Raw genomic sequence first — 18,210 nt, 5'->3', positions numbered from 1 at the left:
AAGTGATCAGTTAAAAACAAACAAACAAATAAACAAAAACAAACAAAAAAAACAGCAATCCAGCATTGTAACAGCCAAGAATACTAAGAAGCAATTCATGAAAGAAATCTGAATGGCCACGAACTATGATAAGAGGTGTCTAACATCACTAATGATCAGAAAAATGCAAACAAACTCCTACACAGTAGATTGGTGTACAAATTGGAAAAGCGTTTGAGGGGAGCTATTTGAAGCATCAAAATTGTAAACTAGCTATGTGTTCAAATGTAGGGACAAAGATTGTGATAGAAAAAATGGAAATAACATAAATATTCATCAATAGGGAGTACAGTAGTTTCTGGCTTTTGCTCCGAGGAGGCAAAGGTGCAACTATTTTCGGTCTTCCCAAAATCGGGTTCATCCAACACCTGCCACCTCCACCATGCCACCTAAGTTTGACCCCAAAGGGATCAAAGTCAAATACCTGAGGTACACTGGTGGGGAAGTTCAAATCACCTCTGCCCTGGCTCTGAAGATTGCCCCAGGGCTGTCTCCAAAAAAGGTTGGTGATGACATCATCAAGGCAGCTAGTGATAGGAAGGGCCTGGAATTACAGTGAAACTGACCATTCAGAGCAGATAGGCCCAGGATGAAGTGGTACCTTCTGCCTCTTCCCTGATTCCTCAAGGAACCACCAGGAGATAGAAAGAAGCAGAAAAACATTAAGCACAGTGGAAATTACACTTTTGATGAGATTGTCAACATTGCCCAACAGATGCAACACCAATCTTTAGCCAGAGAAATTTCTGAATCCATCAAAGAGATCCTGGGGACTGCTCAGTCTATGGGCTGCAATGTTGATGGCCACACCCTCATGACATCATAAATGACGTCAATATTGGTACAGTGGAATGCCCAGCTAGTTGAAAACTACAAAGGAAAACATTTCAACAAAGGATCATTTGATGACCAAAAGGGAAAAAAAGGAATAGGGAATAAAATAAATAAGGCTACATCTCTACTACTTTTTAAAAAGTTATGCTGCTTTTGGGGGCATCTGGGTGGGTTAGTCCATTAAGCGTCTGCCTTCAGCTCAGATTATGATCCCACAGTCCTATAATCAAGCCCCAAGCCATGTTCCCTGCTCAGAGGGGAGTTTGCTTCCCCCTCCCACACTTCCCTTCTCACACTGCCTCACACACTGTTTCTCTCTCACACACACTCTCTCTCTCTCTCAAATAAATAAAATCTTACCCCCCCACAAAAAACTATGCTGCTTTTTAAAGAATGAGATGGATCTCTATGTACAGACATAGAAAGACATCCAAGACATATGGTTAAGTGAAAAAAATGAAATTGCACAACAAAATGTGTATTATATACTCATTTTGGTATATTTTTAAAGGATATACATGTGTCTGTATACGGATATGTGTGTATGTAAGTGCACAGAGAAAATACTGGATGTATACCAATCAAAAACAGGTTATTGTCCTCTGGAGGGGAGTAGGGATGGGAGTGATGAAGAGGGACTTTCATTAAAAAAAAAAAAAAAAAAAAGGTGATGTGATTCATTGAGAACAGCATATCACTTCAGCAGTATTCCTACCAAATTTCTTTTTTTAAAGATTTTATTTATTGATTTGATAGAGAGAGTGAGCAGGAGTGGGGAGAGAGGGAGAAGCAGACTGCCCACTGAGCAGGGAGCCCAGTGCCGGACTCGATCCCAGGACCCTGAGATCATGACCTGAGCTGAAGGCAGACGCTTAACTGACCAAATTTCTTCCGAAAAATTACATAACCTGAATATATTCAGGAGGAAACTATCAGACCAACACAAAGCAAGGGATATTCTACAAAATACCTACTTCACTCTTGAAAAATGTCAGCGTCATAAAATACAAAGATGAGGAGTTACTCCATGCCAAACAAGAGTAAAAGAGACGTGGTAGTTAATAAATGCAATGCATGAGCATATCTTTTCCCATAAAAGATGATTTTTTTTAAAGATTTTTTTTGTTTATTTGACAGACAGAGATCACAAGTAGGCAGAAAGGCAGGCAGAGAGAGAGGAAGGGAAGCAGGCTCCCCACTGAGTGGAGAGTCAATGTGGGGCTCTATCCCAGGACCCTGGGAACATGACCTGAGCCAAAGGCAGAGGCTTTAAGCCACTGAGCCACCCAGGTGCCCTTCCCATAAAAGATGTTATTGGGATAATTGGCAAAATCCAAATAGGTTTACATGTGGTGACAATGCTGTATCAAGGTTATTTTCCTGGTTTTTATATTTATATGACAGTTATGTAAGAGACCGTCCTTGTTTTTTATGCTACTCACAGTGAAATACTTGGAGTAAAAGGGCATTGTATCTTGGGGCGCCTGGATGGCTGTCAGTTAAGTGTCTGTCTTCAGCTCAGGCCATGATCCCGGAGTCCTGGGATCAAGTCCTGTGCTAGGCTCCCTGCTCAGTGGGGAGCCTGCTTCTCCCTCTCCCTCTGATCCTCCCCACTTCTCATACTCTATCTACCAGATAAAATCTTTTTATTTAAGATTTTAAAATTTTATTTATTTGACAGAGAGAGAGAGTAAAAGAGGGAATACAAGCAGGGGGAGTGGGAGGCAGAAGCAGGTTTCTCGCTGATCAGGGAGGCTGATGTGGGACTTGATCCCCGGACCCTGGGATCATGACCCTAGCCGAAGGCAGACACTTAACGACTAAGCCACCCAGGTACCCCAATAAATAAAATCTTAAAAAAAATTTTTTTTCTCTTTTCCTCTAACCCTCCCTCTTTCTAAAAACAAGGGGGCATCATGTCTGAAACTCATTCTCAAGGAGTTAAGGAAAAAATTGTGTTGGGGAAGGGAGAAGAAAAGAGAGGAGAATGATGACACAAAAGTAGTAAAAAGATACCATTTTGAGAATCTAGGAAAAAGTATATGAGAATTCTTTGTACTAACTTGTCAATTTTTTCAGTCTGAAGCTATGCCAAAATATAAAATTAAAAGGAAAAATACAGAGAGTGAATCAGAATTTGCCAGCTAGAGGGGCCAGAGGAATTTCTGGCAAAGGAACAAGATAAGCAGAGGAAATTGACGAATGTGAGTCTCCTCCTCCTAGAAACCACCAGTGGCTGTGGGTGTCCAGGACGTAGCATAGTGTGGGGAGAAAGGGAGACAGAGGACAGTAGGTTGATGAGCAGCTGAACCCACAAATGGACCCATTTCGCTGCTAATATTAGAAATGAAGATATTAAACCTTCTTTACACCCAGCCTCAAGCCCTGCAAAAAATAACTTGTTTGGCTGCTCAGTCATTTCATTGGTGATTTCTCTTCATACCCAAGGGGAAAAACCCCTAGAATAATGACCAAAGGGGACATCTAGTACAAGGCCCTCATTCTGTAGAAGGGAAAACTAAGGCCCAACGATGAAAAGAAACTTGTAAGTTCCTAACAAAAGTTAGTGTTAACACTGGCTTTCAAGGCACAATCCATCATTCCTTCTGTTCCCCCGAAGTCTAATAGGTTGAGGCAGGAATAGAGTCTGATAAGTGAAATGAGTGAATGTTGCCCTTTAAAGTTGGGGTGTTCTTCATTTGCCACAAATACAGACTTAATGCCTGTACAATTTTAAAATGTAATTATAGAAACTGTTGTCACTTAAAGCCCATGCGTTGCAGCTGGTAAGTGATAACCAGTTCAGGCTCCTCGTCTGAAGCAGCAATCAAGGTGATTCTCAGGAATTCTCAATGACATTGGTACCCATCTGGATTTGTTGAAAAGTTTAACATCCTTTTTTATTATTCATGATTTTGCAGTTCTTCAAATTGCAAGGTGATGGAGAGAGCACGCAATTTTCACCCAGGCTATGAAATCATTCTTGAAAATTTGGACATTCATATAGATGACTTTTAATTTTTCTTAGAGACTGCTTTTCCTTATAAAATCATGAAATTTATATATATATATATACTATAAATTAAACTATATAAGTGATAATAGTCACATTACAATAAAATCCTAGGATACAGAGCTAGTATTTCAAGAGCTCTATTCTCATTTGTTATTATTCCTAGTTGGAATTGTATTCCTCAAGGCTTAGATCTAAGTGAGTATAAGGACCATTGATCTAAGGACCATTGACTAGCAAAATCACTGAGATTCTAATTTATTTAAGAATCATTAGATTCTATACAAGAAATCTCGAAGCATGTGATCAGTAATGCCTTGAGAAGCTGCACACTCCAAAGACATACCTTTATTTTAAATGTCCGTGAACGCTGAACCCATATATTCTATTGTAGGAAAGGACACACATAATCAGGGACAGACCTTATATAGGTGTCATTCTATAAGGTATCAACTTTCTTCACCTGCTTCCCCCAGACCCCAGCATCATGCCTGCAATTTTTAGTCCAGACATGTCCTTGTAACAACATTAGCATGAATTACTTTATCAGGACTTTGCATTGACAACAGAAAAAAATTGAGAATAATCAAGATCACCCTATCAAATGAATTATATGCAGCTGACAACAGTCAACTTAAGCACAATTATATAAAATAAATTACAGAGTTTATGCTTTGTGTCTCACCCATTAGTGTCCATTGTTTCTCATTAAATTGGTGAAACCATTCACAAGGTGGGGCATAAAAGGACTGTCACTATTCTGATAAGAGTCCACGTCATCTTCTACCTTTGTTCTGGACCTGATATGCTTCTAAGACAGATCCCAGTGCGCATTTGTGCCACGATTTTCTTGTACCAGATCTATGAATTGCAGAAGAGGCTGTCTCCTGATCTGCAATACCTCAAACTTCACACTTTCTGCACAGTCTTCAACAACTAGATTTGCCCGGCCCAACTCTCTGCATTCTTGCTTTGCTACTAGACAGATCTATTACAATCCTAGAACCACTGCACATTTTCATCAGAATGTTCAACGCTTCTGTCTCTCGAAAATGGCTTCTTTCCCCTGCTGTGCCATTGCTCTGGGAACTTACTCTCTAACCTTCTCTCTTCTGTGCCTGTGCTCAGCTGTTGTGGGACAGGGAGAGCTTTTATTGTTTGCCTCAGTTTCCTGGCACAGAGAGAAGTCTATCTACCTGACCAAACTTTACCCCTGAAAAGCCAAGGGCTGCTTAGTAGACATGAACTCTGATTTGGCTCAGGTAATGTTATCAAAAGCTCTGGTTTCCTGTCTTCAAAGATCATTTGGACAAACTGTGTGAAATGGGAGTAGGAAAGTAGTGGGCAGAGGTTATTAGGAGCTACACTAGGCAGCAGAGGGTAGAAGGCACATCTCTCTAAGAATAAAAAAATAGAAGTAGTCTGCAAGGAGGACCATTGTCAGGTGAGGGCCAATGAAGTAAACACAGATGCTCAGCACTGAAATGGATCTCATGGGGTACTGGAGCAGGAAGAAGTATCAAAAGTCTGTGTATTTCGGTGGGGGATGAAGGTAGCACTTACAGCCAGTGGTGAATATATGGGCTATTTGATAAATGGTGCTGAAAAACCTGCAAACATGAAGTCAGAGCCCACCTCAACTCATTCAAAAAATAAATTACTGACAAATCACCTAAGAATTAGAAAAAATATTCTAAGTGTAGTACTTTTAGGAGAAAGAAAACACTTAAAATTATTTTAATATTTTATTTACTTATTTGACAGAAAGAGAGAGACAGAGAGCACAGCAGGGGGGAGCAGCAGGCAGAGGAAGAAGCAGACTTTCCACTGAGCAGGGAGCCCGATGGGAGACTCGATCCCAGGACCCTGGGATCATGACCTGAGCTGAAGGCAGATGCTTAACCAACTGAGACACCCAGGTGCCCTGAAAACATTTAAAAATTAAAAGACAAACCACAAAGTGCGAGAAAAGATTTCTCTCACATATACTAAATGATATTATCCAAAACATATAAAGAATTCTGACATATCAGTTAAGAAACTAAATGCCACCATAGGAAAAGTGCCAAGGATATGAACAGGTAGTTATAGACAGAGAACTAGAAACAGCTGATTAACACGAGATGATTGATTTTCATAATAATCGGATAAATGGAAACTAAAAGAGAATACAATTTTTTATAAATCAGACTGACACATTTTATTTTTTTTAAAGATTTTATTTAGTTATTTGACAGAGAGAGAGATATCACAAGTAGGCAGAGAAAGAGGGGGAAGCAGGCTCCCCGCCGAGCAGAGAGCCCAACACGGGGCTCAATCCCAGAACTGTGAAATCATGATCTGAGTCGAAGGCAGAAGCCCAACACACTGAGCCACCCAGGCGCCCCCAGACTGACACATTTTAAAAGATTGATAACCTTTATTGTTTCATTTATTCAAATAAATATTTATTGGTTGTCTACCACGTGTCATGTATGGAAAAATTATGAGAAAAAGAGACCTAATCCCTGCTTTATGCCTTTGGGTCAAAAATGAGTCCATACTATTCTTACAAGTAGTATATAGTTGGATCATATTTTTTATCCATTCTGCCAATCTCTGTCTTTTAATTGGTACATTTAATCCATTTTCATTTAAAGTGACTTTTTATTTTGTCATTTTGCTATTTGTCTTCTAGATGTCTGATATCTTTTTTTGTTTCTGAATTCCTTCAACACTGCCTTCTTTTGTTTTTCTTTTTTTTAAAAAAAGATTTTATTTATTTATTTGACACAGAGAAAGAGATCACAAGTAGGCAGAGAGGCAGGCAGAGAGAGAGGAGGAAGCAGGCTCCCCACTGAGCAGAGAGCCTGATGTGAGCCTCGATTCCAGGATCCCGAGATCATTACCTGAGCCAAAGGCAGAGGCTTAACCCACTGAGCTACCAGGCACCCCAGCCTTTTTTCATTTTTCATTTAACCTAGTGTACCATTTTGATTCCCTATTCATTTCTTTTCTATAAAATTTTAAGTTCTTTTCTCATTGATTACCATGAGGGTTACGATAACACCTAAATTCATACAAATCTAGTTTCAATTGATACCAACTTAGCTTCAATAGCATACCTAATCTGGCTTCTAACAAGTTCTCTTTGACAGCTCTAGGAGAGTACCCTTCCTTGCCTCTTCCTAGCTTCTGAGGTTCTCAGCAATGCTTGGCATTCCATGACCAATAGATCCCTCACTTTAACCTTAACCTCTGTTGTCACATGGCCATGTTTTCCCTTTGTGTCTCTCTCCTCCTGTTATCAGGCCACCAGTCATATTAGATTGGAATAGGAGCCCACCCTACTCCACTACGACTGTATCTATACAACTAAATATACATGAAATAACTCTATTTCCAAATAAGGTCATACTCTGAGATACTGGGTTTAGGACTTCAACATACATTTTTGGGAGACACAATTCAACCTACAATTCTGGGACTGATTCATTGCAGTCCTAGAAGAGAAAGTCATATACGTATATATTCATCAGAACATTTTGTTGCAAGAAAGCAATAAGTGACCAGAAAATAAAGAATCCTGAACTGGAAGTAAAAAAGAGGGGTGTGGTCCCAGGTGTGACATGCTTTTGCTGTGCGAACTTTATCTCTATGTACTTTAATTATCTTGCCTATAAAATGAGGAGCCAGACTTAATGATTGCAAGGGTAGGTCCCTTTGAGTTCCCAGATTCTAAGATCTTCAGTATCTGGTTTCAGTGCAATAGATTGTTTATAACTAATACTGTGGGCTTTAAATTGTTTAACTGATTCCTCAGACTGCTTATATTCAAGGTCTGTCTGGGCTCATTTCCAATTACTCTCCCATTGTCCACAAGATAGTTTAGTTTACTATCTAAACTAGTTGAAAATACCTGGAGGATTCACTAGTCACCTTTAGTTTAGTTTACTATCTAAACTAGTTGAAAATACCTGGAGGATTCACTAGTCGTAATTCCAAGTGTCAAATATGAAGACCCCATTTAAAACGCCATAATTAGGGGCGCCTGGGTGGCTCAGTGGGTTAAAGCCTCTGCCTTCCGCTTGGGTCATGATCCTAGCGTCCTGGGATCTAGCCCCGCATTGGGCTCTCTGAGCCATGGAGACCCTGCTTCCTCCTCTCTCTCCCTGCCTGCCTCTCTGACTACTTGTGATCTCTGTCTGTCAAATAAATAAATAAAATCTTAAAAAAAAAAAACCCTCTATAATTGGAGCCAGATGTTTCTTCTAAAGCAACTATATTCTTTCATCTAGCCTTGGTGCCAGGAATGCGTCTCAGAGAGATGCAGATAGAAGCATGTGATAGGGGTCACAGGGGGAAGGAAGGGAGCAGGAGGACTGAGGGTTGTGCTGTATGATCTCCCTCATCATCCCACCTGTGAGCTTCCATTCATCCCTGCCCCACTTACCTGCAGCCTGGACAGCTCCAGGACAAGTACCTTGTCTTATTCACTTCTGAGTGCCCCCACACATGTATTAGCCCCAAACCAGTTCTGGCTTAGAACTGGTGTTGGAGGAAGGAATGAAAGGAAGGAAATCAGTCATAAGACAAGGTTCATCACTACTCTACTCTCACCCCATGCCCTCCTCTGGCTCCCTGAACTCAGATCTAAGAACTCTCTTTTATTTTTTATTTTATTTATTTATTTTTAAAAATATTTTATTTATGTATTTGAGAGAGAGAGACAAGGAGAGCACAGCTAGGGGGAGGGGCTGAGGGAGAGGGAAAGGGACAAGTAGGCTCCCCACTGAGCATGGAACCCAATGTGGGGCCCAACCCTGGAATCATGACCTAAGCTGAAATAAGATGCTTAACCAACTGAGCCACCCAGGCTCCTCTAGATACTCTCTTTAAACAAAAAATGTAGTAAATGTACATAACATAAAAATGTACTACTTAGCCATTTTTAAGCGTACAGTTCATTGGCATTAAATATATTAACATTATTGTATTAAATATACTAACATCAGCACCATCCATTTCCAGAATATTTTCATCTTTCCAAATGACAACTCTGTACTCATTAAACACTACCTCCCTATTTCCCCCTCCCCCCAGCCCCTGGCAGCCACCACTCTACTTTCTGCCTCTATGAATGAATTTGACTCTTCTAAATGGCCTCATACAAGTGGAACCATACAGTATTCGTCTTTTTGTAACTGGCTTAGCATCACGTCTCTCTTAGCGTAATGTCTTCAAGGTTAATCCACATTGCAGCATGTGTCAGAATTAGGAACTAACTCTTCCAGAGAGCTGCAGAGCCCTTCGATTCCCTTCCAGCTCTGGGATCCTCGAGCTCTGTAGGAATACACAGCGGTTTTGGTTCAAGAAGAGCAAGGACTACACGAATCCAGCGCCCTCATTCATTTGCTCATTTAACAGACACCTACTTGCACTCCTGCTAGCTCCCATCCCTGCTCCCAGCTCCTAATACAGAAATATTATGGAGTTCACGAACACGAAGGGTGGAGGATTCATATTTAACCGAAATAATGAGAAAAGCCTCCAGAAGCAACTCCATAAATCTTGTAAAGAGGAGTAAGTGGAAAAACCATTTGTGGCAAAACCAGGACAGGGGAAGAGCATGGTGGGCAGGGGGCTCTGCCAGAGCAGAGGGCTAGAGACAAGCCCCAGCCATGGTGACATTGCACATCAGCTGCCTGACTAGAGCACAGCCTGCTGAGGGTTGGAGGGAGAGGGAGAAAGCACCATGAAAGAATGCTGTGGGGAGCTACAAAGGAAGGAAGAAGCCAGAACTCAAAGACCACGTATGCTACCTAGGGAATCTGGCTTTATTCTCAGGACAAGCAAGACCCAAGGAAGGTTTTAAGAAAGGTAACATGGTCAAAGGCATGCTTTACTCAATCTGTCTGGCAATAGTGTGAGACTAGAGATAAGACACCAGTTAGGAAAGTGTTGCCTTAGACAGGGTGCGGAGTAACACAGTCACGGGGAGGTGGGGCAGGAATGTGCTTGAGCTGGCTCCCACCAGCCCACGAGAGCCAGGTGCAAAATTCAGGAATTTTGCAAGCTGGTTGTTAAACACAGTCATTGTTAAAAATTAAATTATGTAAATTTACAATTAAATAAATTGTATATTTAACATGGAAATAAATACTCAACATTCACTACTTGGTAATTATTACAACATTATCTTTCTGTTACAGCAGTTTGTGTCTATCAGATCTGTACTGTAGAAACCCTAGGTAAGGTACGCTTCTCTTCCCAGCAATGTTCTCAGTGACATCACACTGGCAACTTGAAATTGGCCATTGGGGGAATATTTATACCATGAGAATTAGTAGCTGCTTTAAATCCAGACTTTTTTTTCCCCTGAGAGCCATTTATTAAACATTTACCAGGACACCTGGCTGACTCAGTCAGTGGAGAGTGCAACTCTTGATCTCGGGGTTGTGAGTTCAAGCCCCACGCTGGGTGTAGAGATTACTTAAAAATAAAATCTTTTTTTTTAAAGAATTTATTTATTTATTTGACAGGAGATATCACAAGTAGGCAGAGAGGCAGCAGAGAGAGAGAGGAGAAAGCAGGCTCCCTGCTGAGGAGAGAGCCTGATACGGGACTTGATCCCAGGACCCTGGGATCACGACCTAAGCCGAAGGCAGTGGCTTAACCCACGGAGCCACCCAGGCGCCCAAAAATAAAATCTTAAAAAAAAAAAAAAACACACAGGGGTGCCTGGGTGGCTCCGTGGTTTAAGCCTCTGCCTTCTGCTCAGGTCATGATCCTGGGGTCCTGGGATCGAGCCCCACATCGGGCTCTCTGTTCAGCAGGGAGCCTGCTTCCTCCTCTCTCTCTGCCTGCCTCTCTGCCTACTTGTGATCTCTGTCAAATAAATAAATAAATAAAATCTTTAAAAAAAAAAAACCACAGTGATTGGTTGAATGTGGAGGAGGGGAAGAGTCATTGGGAAGGGGGTGGAACAATTTATTAAAATAGAGAAACCAGAGGAAGAGCAGATTTTTTTAAGGGAACCACTTTTAAGCTTGTTCATATTGAGTGCCTTTGCACATCCAGGTGCTGAAGTCTGGTAGGCAGCTGGATGTAAAGGAAAGAGCTCAAAAGGAAGAGACCAGCATATGCATGTGTTGTATATTTGGGAATCTACAGTCAAGTGATGACAATGGAAACACCAGATGGAAATGAGCTAATTCAGGGATGATGTGGAGAGTGATAGGACACAACCCTGTAGGTTGGATCCCAAAGTTTAAGAGGCAGACCAAGTAGCCAGCATCAAAAGATCAAGGGGGAAAGATCAGATACCAAGATAACATGGTAAGAGAAGTAGGAAAAAAAAACTGGAAGACAGTGGTGACTTCCAGGGGAGACTCTGAGAGCCAGGATTGATTGTGGGGTCAGATAACATCAAGTGAAAACTGAAGAGTCCACCAAAAGCAGCAGTAAGAGGTGCCCAGAATCCATCTTCAAAGAAGTCTGGTTGAAGAGGTGGGAACAGGGGCACCTGAGTGGCTCAGTCCAGTCGGTTAAGCGGCTGCCTTCAGCTCAGGTCATGATCCCAGGGTCCTGGGATTGAGTCCCACATCGGGCTCTCTGCTCAGCGGGGAGCCTGCTTCTCCCTCTCATCTGCCTGCCTCTCGGCCTACTTGTGCTCTCTCTCTGACAAATAAACAAAATCTTTGGAAAAGAAGAAGAAGAAGAAGGAGGAGAAGGAGAAGGAGAAGAAGAAGAAGAAACAGAAGCCAGAGTGCTTGGATTTGAGAGGAAGTGGGAGATGGGGTTACAGAAAAACATGTGGCAAGTCTTCAGAGGCATACTAGAAAGGAAGCAACATGAAGATTTGGGGAGGGGCACCTGGCTGGCTCCATTGAACAGCATGTAACTCTTGATCTCAGAGTCTTGAGTTCAAGCCCCACGTTGGATATAGAGTTTACTTGAGAAAGAAAAAGGGGGGGGGGCACCTGGGTGGTAGCTCTGTCAGTTAAGCAGCTGACTTCAGCTCAGGTCATAATCTCAGGGTCCTGGGATTGAGCCCCACATTAGGCTCTGCACTTGGCTGGGAGTCTGCTTGGGAGTCTCTCTCCCTCTTCCCTTGCCCCTCCCCCTGCTTGCCCTGGTGCACACTCTCTGTAAAATAAATAAATAAATCTTAAAAAAAAAAAAAAGAGATAGGAGAGATCTGAGCTCATTTATGGCTGTGGGAAAGTGAACAAGAGGTCAGGAAGTCAGGAAAGACTCATTAAGTGACCTTCCAAGAGACACAGAAAGAACTGGAATTGGCATTTTCTTGCATACTGTGCACACAAATCACCTGCAGCTCATGTTAAGATTCAGATACTGATTCTGCACGTCTGAGGTGGGGCTTGAGATTTTCCATTTCTAACATTCTCCTGCTGAAGCCAATGCTTCTGGTCTGTGAACCACACTTTGGGTAGCAGGGGGTCTCAAGTTCGAAATTGTACTTGTGCGTTCTTTTGTCTGTCTCCCTCTGTGGACCCTGAAGCAGAATCCTTCCAGATAATCCCTATTGTCTAACACAGTCCCTGTAATATAAAAGTTTGTTGAATGTATTGACTATGTGAAGATTGGTCCTTGGCATCATCTATAACTATGAAAAAGCAGGGAAAAATACTAAAAGTCCAATAACACAAGAATGGACAAGTAAATTACAGTACAAGTATTGTTGGGAATATTCTCTTTTTTTAAGATTTTGTTTGTTTGAGAGACAGAGAGTAGGGGTGGCTGGTGGCTGCGGGGGAGGGCAGAGAGAGAGAGAGAGAGAGGCAGACTCCCAGCTGAGCACAGAGCCCTACTCTGGACTCAATCCTATGACCCTGAGATCATGACCTGAGCCAAAGTCAAGAGTCAGATGCCTAATGGACTGAACCACTCAGATACCCCGATTTTGAAACATTCTTAAGTAATTAAAGTAATCATTGCAAAATCCATATAATAATATAGGGAAATTCCTGGGATAAAATCATAGTAAGTGAGTTTTTACTTATATTTTGATGGCCACTGTGTGAAATCATGCATTTGGACAAGGACAGGAATGGCACAGAAAAAGCAAGTTAGATACATTGGAGCAACAGGATCATGAATGAATTTTTGCATTTAGATTTCTGTCAATGTTGGAAGAATGCAGGCCAAAACAGAACAAAGCAAAACCCACTGTTACACATATGAAAGAAAATCAGACATGGATCTTCTGTGGGAAAATCAAAACAGAGAGGAGTAACTTCTACACATGGCAGCTTAGATTTCGGATTACATGTATTTTTTAAAAATATATATATTAACTTTTGGGGCGCCTGGGTGGCTCAGTGGGTTGAAGCCTCTGCCTTCGGCTAAGGTTGTGATTCCAGAGTCCTGGGATCAAGCCCCACATCGGGCTCTCTACTCACTGGGGAGCCTGCTTCCCTCCCTCTCTCTCTGCCTGCCTCTCTGACTGCTTGTGATCTCTGTCTGTCAAATAAATAAAATCTTAAAATATATATAATATATATATATATTAACTTTTCTTTGCACATTCTTTAATTCTGACAGCTTTTCTCTTCCTTTGTCCCTCTTTCCTTCCTTTTTTTCTTTTCCTTATGCTTCCCCTCTCCCCTCCCTCTCTTTAAGACATGGCTCCCTTAAGGAATTCCCATTCCCAGTGATATCTCATCAAAGGAACACATGAATAGTTGACATTATGTAATGCTTTGACATTTGGCATTCCCAAGGCATTACCCCACCCCTGATGCAGAATAAGTTGTCAGAGCATGAAATTGGTATTTTTACATATTCTTAATGTACAGATGTCAGTCTGAAAACCATTCACTAGTATTATGATTACATTCTTTGTCTCATTTTCTTTCTATGCCAAGATCTGTTCCTGTGATTTCTTTTCTTTTGGGAGTTTCAAAGAGAGAAGACAAAACTTTAATAATCCAGCTTACTGATTCTGCCAAAAGGTAAAAGTAAACTTTTAAGACTCTCACCATTTCTGGCAATGAGACTTCTGGCACAGGAGCTAAGATGTAACAAGAAGGACCAGATGCAAGCTAGAAATACAATCAGTGGCCCGAGAGCTCATGGTGCCAGATTCTTCTGTTGTGTTCCAAATCTGATCTGCTTGAGGTTTACAAGTTTGTTATTCTGTGTTAAACATGGAAATGAATGGCCCAGGTTTATGGGAGAAACAGCGTGTCTAAAAATAATCCCCTTGTAGAAAACACACAAGATAAGAACCGGAAGAGGTTTAGAGACACTCCTATCCATCTTCCTACATACGCCCCTCTAGGATCCCTAACAGATGGGATCTGTTTGAACACCTTCAGGGATGGCCATATCATGACCTCATGAAGCAACCCATTTCATATTTGGATGTTTGGCGAATACTGTTCAGCATCCTTTCCTCTTTCCAGAACAGCACCAGCTTTCTTTGGGGAAGTGCTACTTCTTTACTCCATGTGGTTCTGACAGGACAAAGAGGTGGTGTGCTGCTTCTCCCCTTCTGGCTTTGACTGCTTCCCTCTCATCTTTGACTTTCCTCTCCAAGCTAGGATATGGGCAGCCTCTAGCCCCAGGTGCTGGTCAGAAGTCTGTTGACCCTCCCTGTCAAATCAGGGCATTTGATGACTTTTCATGGCTCTTCAGGGACTGAAGGCAACCTTTGTGTTTCCCTCACCTTCCATTTCCCCTTAGGGTCTTTAAACCATAAAGCCTTCAATCATGCCTTGCATTTTTTTTTAAGATTTTATTTATTTGTCAGAGAGAGAGAGAGAGAACAGGAAGACAGAATGGCAGGCAGAGGCAGAGGGAGAAGCAGGCTCGCCGCTGAGCAAGGAGCCCGATGCGGGACTCGATCCCAGGACGCCAGGATCATGACCCGAGCTGAAGGCAGCCACTTAACCAACTGAGCCACCCAGGCATCCCCAAGCCTTGCATTTTGAGGTCTCTGGTCCTAAGCAGCCTGGCGCTCTCCACCGAATGTGTTCTAGAGTAGATGCCATGTCCTCAAGAGAGAGGATCTACCCTGCCACTTGGGACCTAGAACAGAAGATCTGAAGACAACTGTTCACTATTCTTCAACAGCAGCCCAAGTGACCACAAATCCACTAAAATGTGGACACCTTCCCAGTGATCCAGAGAATAGCCACCTGGGATGACCATTTACTGTGTGCTGGGCAGTCTGCCAGACCCTTATTTGCTTGTTCATTTTTCATCATTATAACACACCCTGCAGAGTGGGCATGGTTGTCTGCATGTTTCAGACAAGGAAACAGACCTAGAGAAGTCAAGCAGCTTGCTCCAGTTCACCCAGGTAAAGGGTGAGACTTACACGGGTTTGAGGATCCATCCCTCACTCCTGTCCCTTTTCCACTACTACATATGTTTCAGAAACCAGAGAGAGAGAGAGAGAGAACCCTTCCCAGTTGCAGAGCCCTGGTATGTTCTGCTGGTTGTCAATGCAAGAGGCTCTGGGTAGCGTAACTGACATATTCAAGTGGGCATAGATCTCTGTGACAAGAAGATCTCAAATGATGGATGAGTGGGGAGATTCCCACTTTAAAAGTGTGAAGCCAAAATCATGGGCTTTGATTTACAGAGCACCCCTACTTCAGGACGTGTTGAGGAATCCTCTCAACCAGTGAGGAACCCCTAGAGAGGGAAAAGGTTTACCCAAGACTGCACAACAGATTAGAGGTTGAGTCTAGAGTGGGTCCAGGATTTTGACTACTGACAGGGGGCTATCTTCTTTGAGTTGAAAGGAGATGGGTGGCTCATCAGTTAAGTATCCAACTCTTGATCTCAGCTCAGGTCTTGATCTCAGGATTGTGAGTTCAAGCTCTACATTGGGATCCATGCTGGTCATGGAGCCTACTTGAAAAAAAAGGGGTGGGGGCGGTGCCTGGGTCCTGGGTGGCTCAGTCGGTTAAGCATCCAACTCTTGGTTTCAGCTCAGGGCATGATCTCAGGGTTGTGGGATCAGGCCCTCATCCAGCTCCATATTCAGTGTGGAGTCATCTTGAGATTCTCTTTCCTTTCCCCTCTGCCCCTCCCCCACACTCTCACTGTCTATCCCCCGCCAAAATAAATAAATAAATCTTAAAAAAAAAAAAAAAAGAAATAGAAGTCAGAAGACTTGGGCTCCAGCCCCAAATTTGTCAGCAAAATGTTTGAGCATCTGGGCTCCAAAGCTATATTACTAAGTTTGAATCCCCTCTCTACCTCTTACTAGCTGCTCAGCCATGGGCAAGTTACATAGCATTAGTGTGCTTCATCTCCCCACCTGTCAAGAAGAACATATATTTAGAATAGTGCTGGGAGGGGTGACTGGGTGGCTCAGTCTCTAAGCATCTGACTTGATCTTACCTCTGGTCTTGATTTCAGGGTTGGCATATTAGAAACAAAATTTCTAAATGAGCCTTAAAATCAAAACCAAGAAAAATATCTTTAATCTAGATACGTTATTGCCATGTATATACAATTATTATGTGTATGAATCCTTTCACAAAATGAATGGGAAGTCCAGATGTATTAAGAAGCTTGGATACAGGGGTGCCTGGGTGGCTCAGTGGGTTAAGCTTCTGCCTTCAGCTCAGGTCATGATCTCACGGTCCTGGGATCGAGTCCCACATCAGGCTCTCTGCTCAGCAGGGAGCCTGCTTCCCTTTCTCTCTCTCTCTCTCTGCCTGCCTCTCTGCCTAATTGTGATCTCTCTCTGTCAAATAAATAAATAAAATCTTTAAAAAAAAAGAAGCTTGGATACATTTTGAAAATTATTCTGTTAAATGAAGTAGCTGTTTTAAAACATAAAATTTCGTTCAACACTATTGCTTGGGGCTTGAACTCACAACCCTGAGATGAAGAGTCACATGCTCTACTGACCAAACCAGCCAGTGCCCCTGGGCAACAAGACTCTCAAGGGAGCCTGGCTGGACATGTGTGTAAGGGTGGGATGGGGAGAGGACAGGAAGTGTCATATCAGCATCTGAAACTGATGTTGCGTGAAGTGACTGATGTTATCCAGGATTCAGCCCCTCTCCTTTCAATTCTTTTTTCTTTTCTTTTCTTTCCTTTTTTTTTTTTCAAGATTTTATTTACTTATTTTATTTTATTTATTTTTTAAGACTTTATTTACTTATTTGACAGAGAGAGAGCAATGACAAGTTGGCAGAGAGAGGGAGAAGCAGACTCTCCGCTGAGCAGAGAGCCCGATGTGGGGCTCAATCCCAGGACCCTGAGATCATGACCTGAGCCAAAGGCAGAGACTTAACCCACTGAGACACCCAGGTGTCTTATTATTTACTTATTTAGAGAGAGAGAGTGTGTGAGAGGGGAGAGGGGCAAAGGGGGAAGGAAGGAGAGAGGGAGGGAACCTCAAGCAGACTCCACACTGAATATGGAGCTGGATGAGCGCTCAATCCCACAACCCTGAGCCAAAATCAAGAGTCCAATGATTAACCGACTGAGCCACCCAGATGCCTCTCCTGACTTCATTTCAATGCTTATTCCATGGTCAAATCCATATATGTATGTGTTTGCACACTCATACTTCCTAAATCTCCCTTTCAGGAATCTGAATATAAGTAAAAGGCACCCCAAATCCCCTTTTCAACCAAGAGTTGTTAGAACTGGAATCCTTTGGGCACCTGGGTGGCTCAGTCGGTTAAGTATCTGCCTTTGGCTCAGGTCATGATCTCAGGGTCCTGGGATCAACTCCCGCCTTGGGCTCTGTGCTCAGTAGGGAGTCTGCATCTCCCTCTCCATCTACCTCTGTGTTCTCTCCCTCTTTGTCTCAAATAAATAAATACAATATTTTTAAAAAAGGAAAAAATAATTGGAATCCTATATGGCATTCCTGTGTTAGGCAGTGGGGATGCAAAAACAAGTAAGAAGTCATTCCTACTCTAAATGAGGAGCTCATGGTCCAGTGGAGTTGGAGAGAGCATGATTCAGAGTAGTCCTCCTGAGGGAGGTGACACTGAGCAGTTTTTCTGGAAGGAATGGAGCTGGAAGAGCAAGTTGGAGGAAGGGAACGGCAAGTACAAGCCACACTGATGTGAGCGAGGTTGGCTCAGTTGCGTAAAGGCAAAGCCTGTGGTATGGTGTGTCACAGAGAGGTCCAGAGGGAAAGAGAGAGAACTGATAGCTGAGCAGAGCCCAGGCTACGAAGGACCTTGAATATCACACTGAGGGGTTTATACCTTCCCCGGAAGGACCAGAGAGCCACAGAAAAGTTTCAAGTCACATTTTGCTTTTCATCATTTTAAGCCCACACAGCACCAACTTTGTTTTTTCCAGCACCAAAGAAATATGTATTTTATATATATATG

The 18,210-nt window shown here is 42.5% G+C and overlaps 1 pseudogene across 1 annotated transcript; it reads left to right on the top strand.

Moving 5' to 3' along the window:
- Positions 1–357: 357 nt before the first annotated feature.
- Positions 358–906, top strand: LOC309846961 (large ribosomal subunit protein uL11 pseudogene; annotated as a pseudogene). Its single transcript has one exon. The product of its transcript is annotated as a large ribosomal subunit protein uL11 pseudogene (transcript).
- Positions 907–18,210: the final 17,304 nt, after the last annotated feature.

Source organism: Mustela nivalis (genome assembly GCF_964662115.1).
Source record: "Mustela nivalis genome assembly, chromosome: 13".
Taxonomy (NCBI): domain Eukaryota; kingdom Metazoa; phylum Chordata; class Mammalia; order Carnivora; family Mustelidae; genus Mustela; species Mustela nivalis.
The sequence above is the reverse complement of the archived record's forward strand: the minus strand, read 5'-3'. Positions and strand labels throughout refer to the sequence as shown.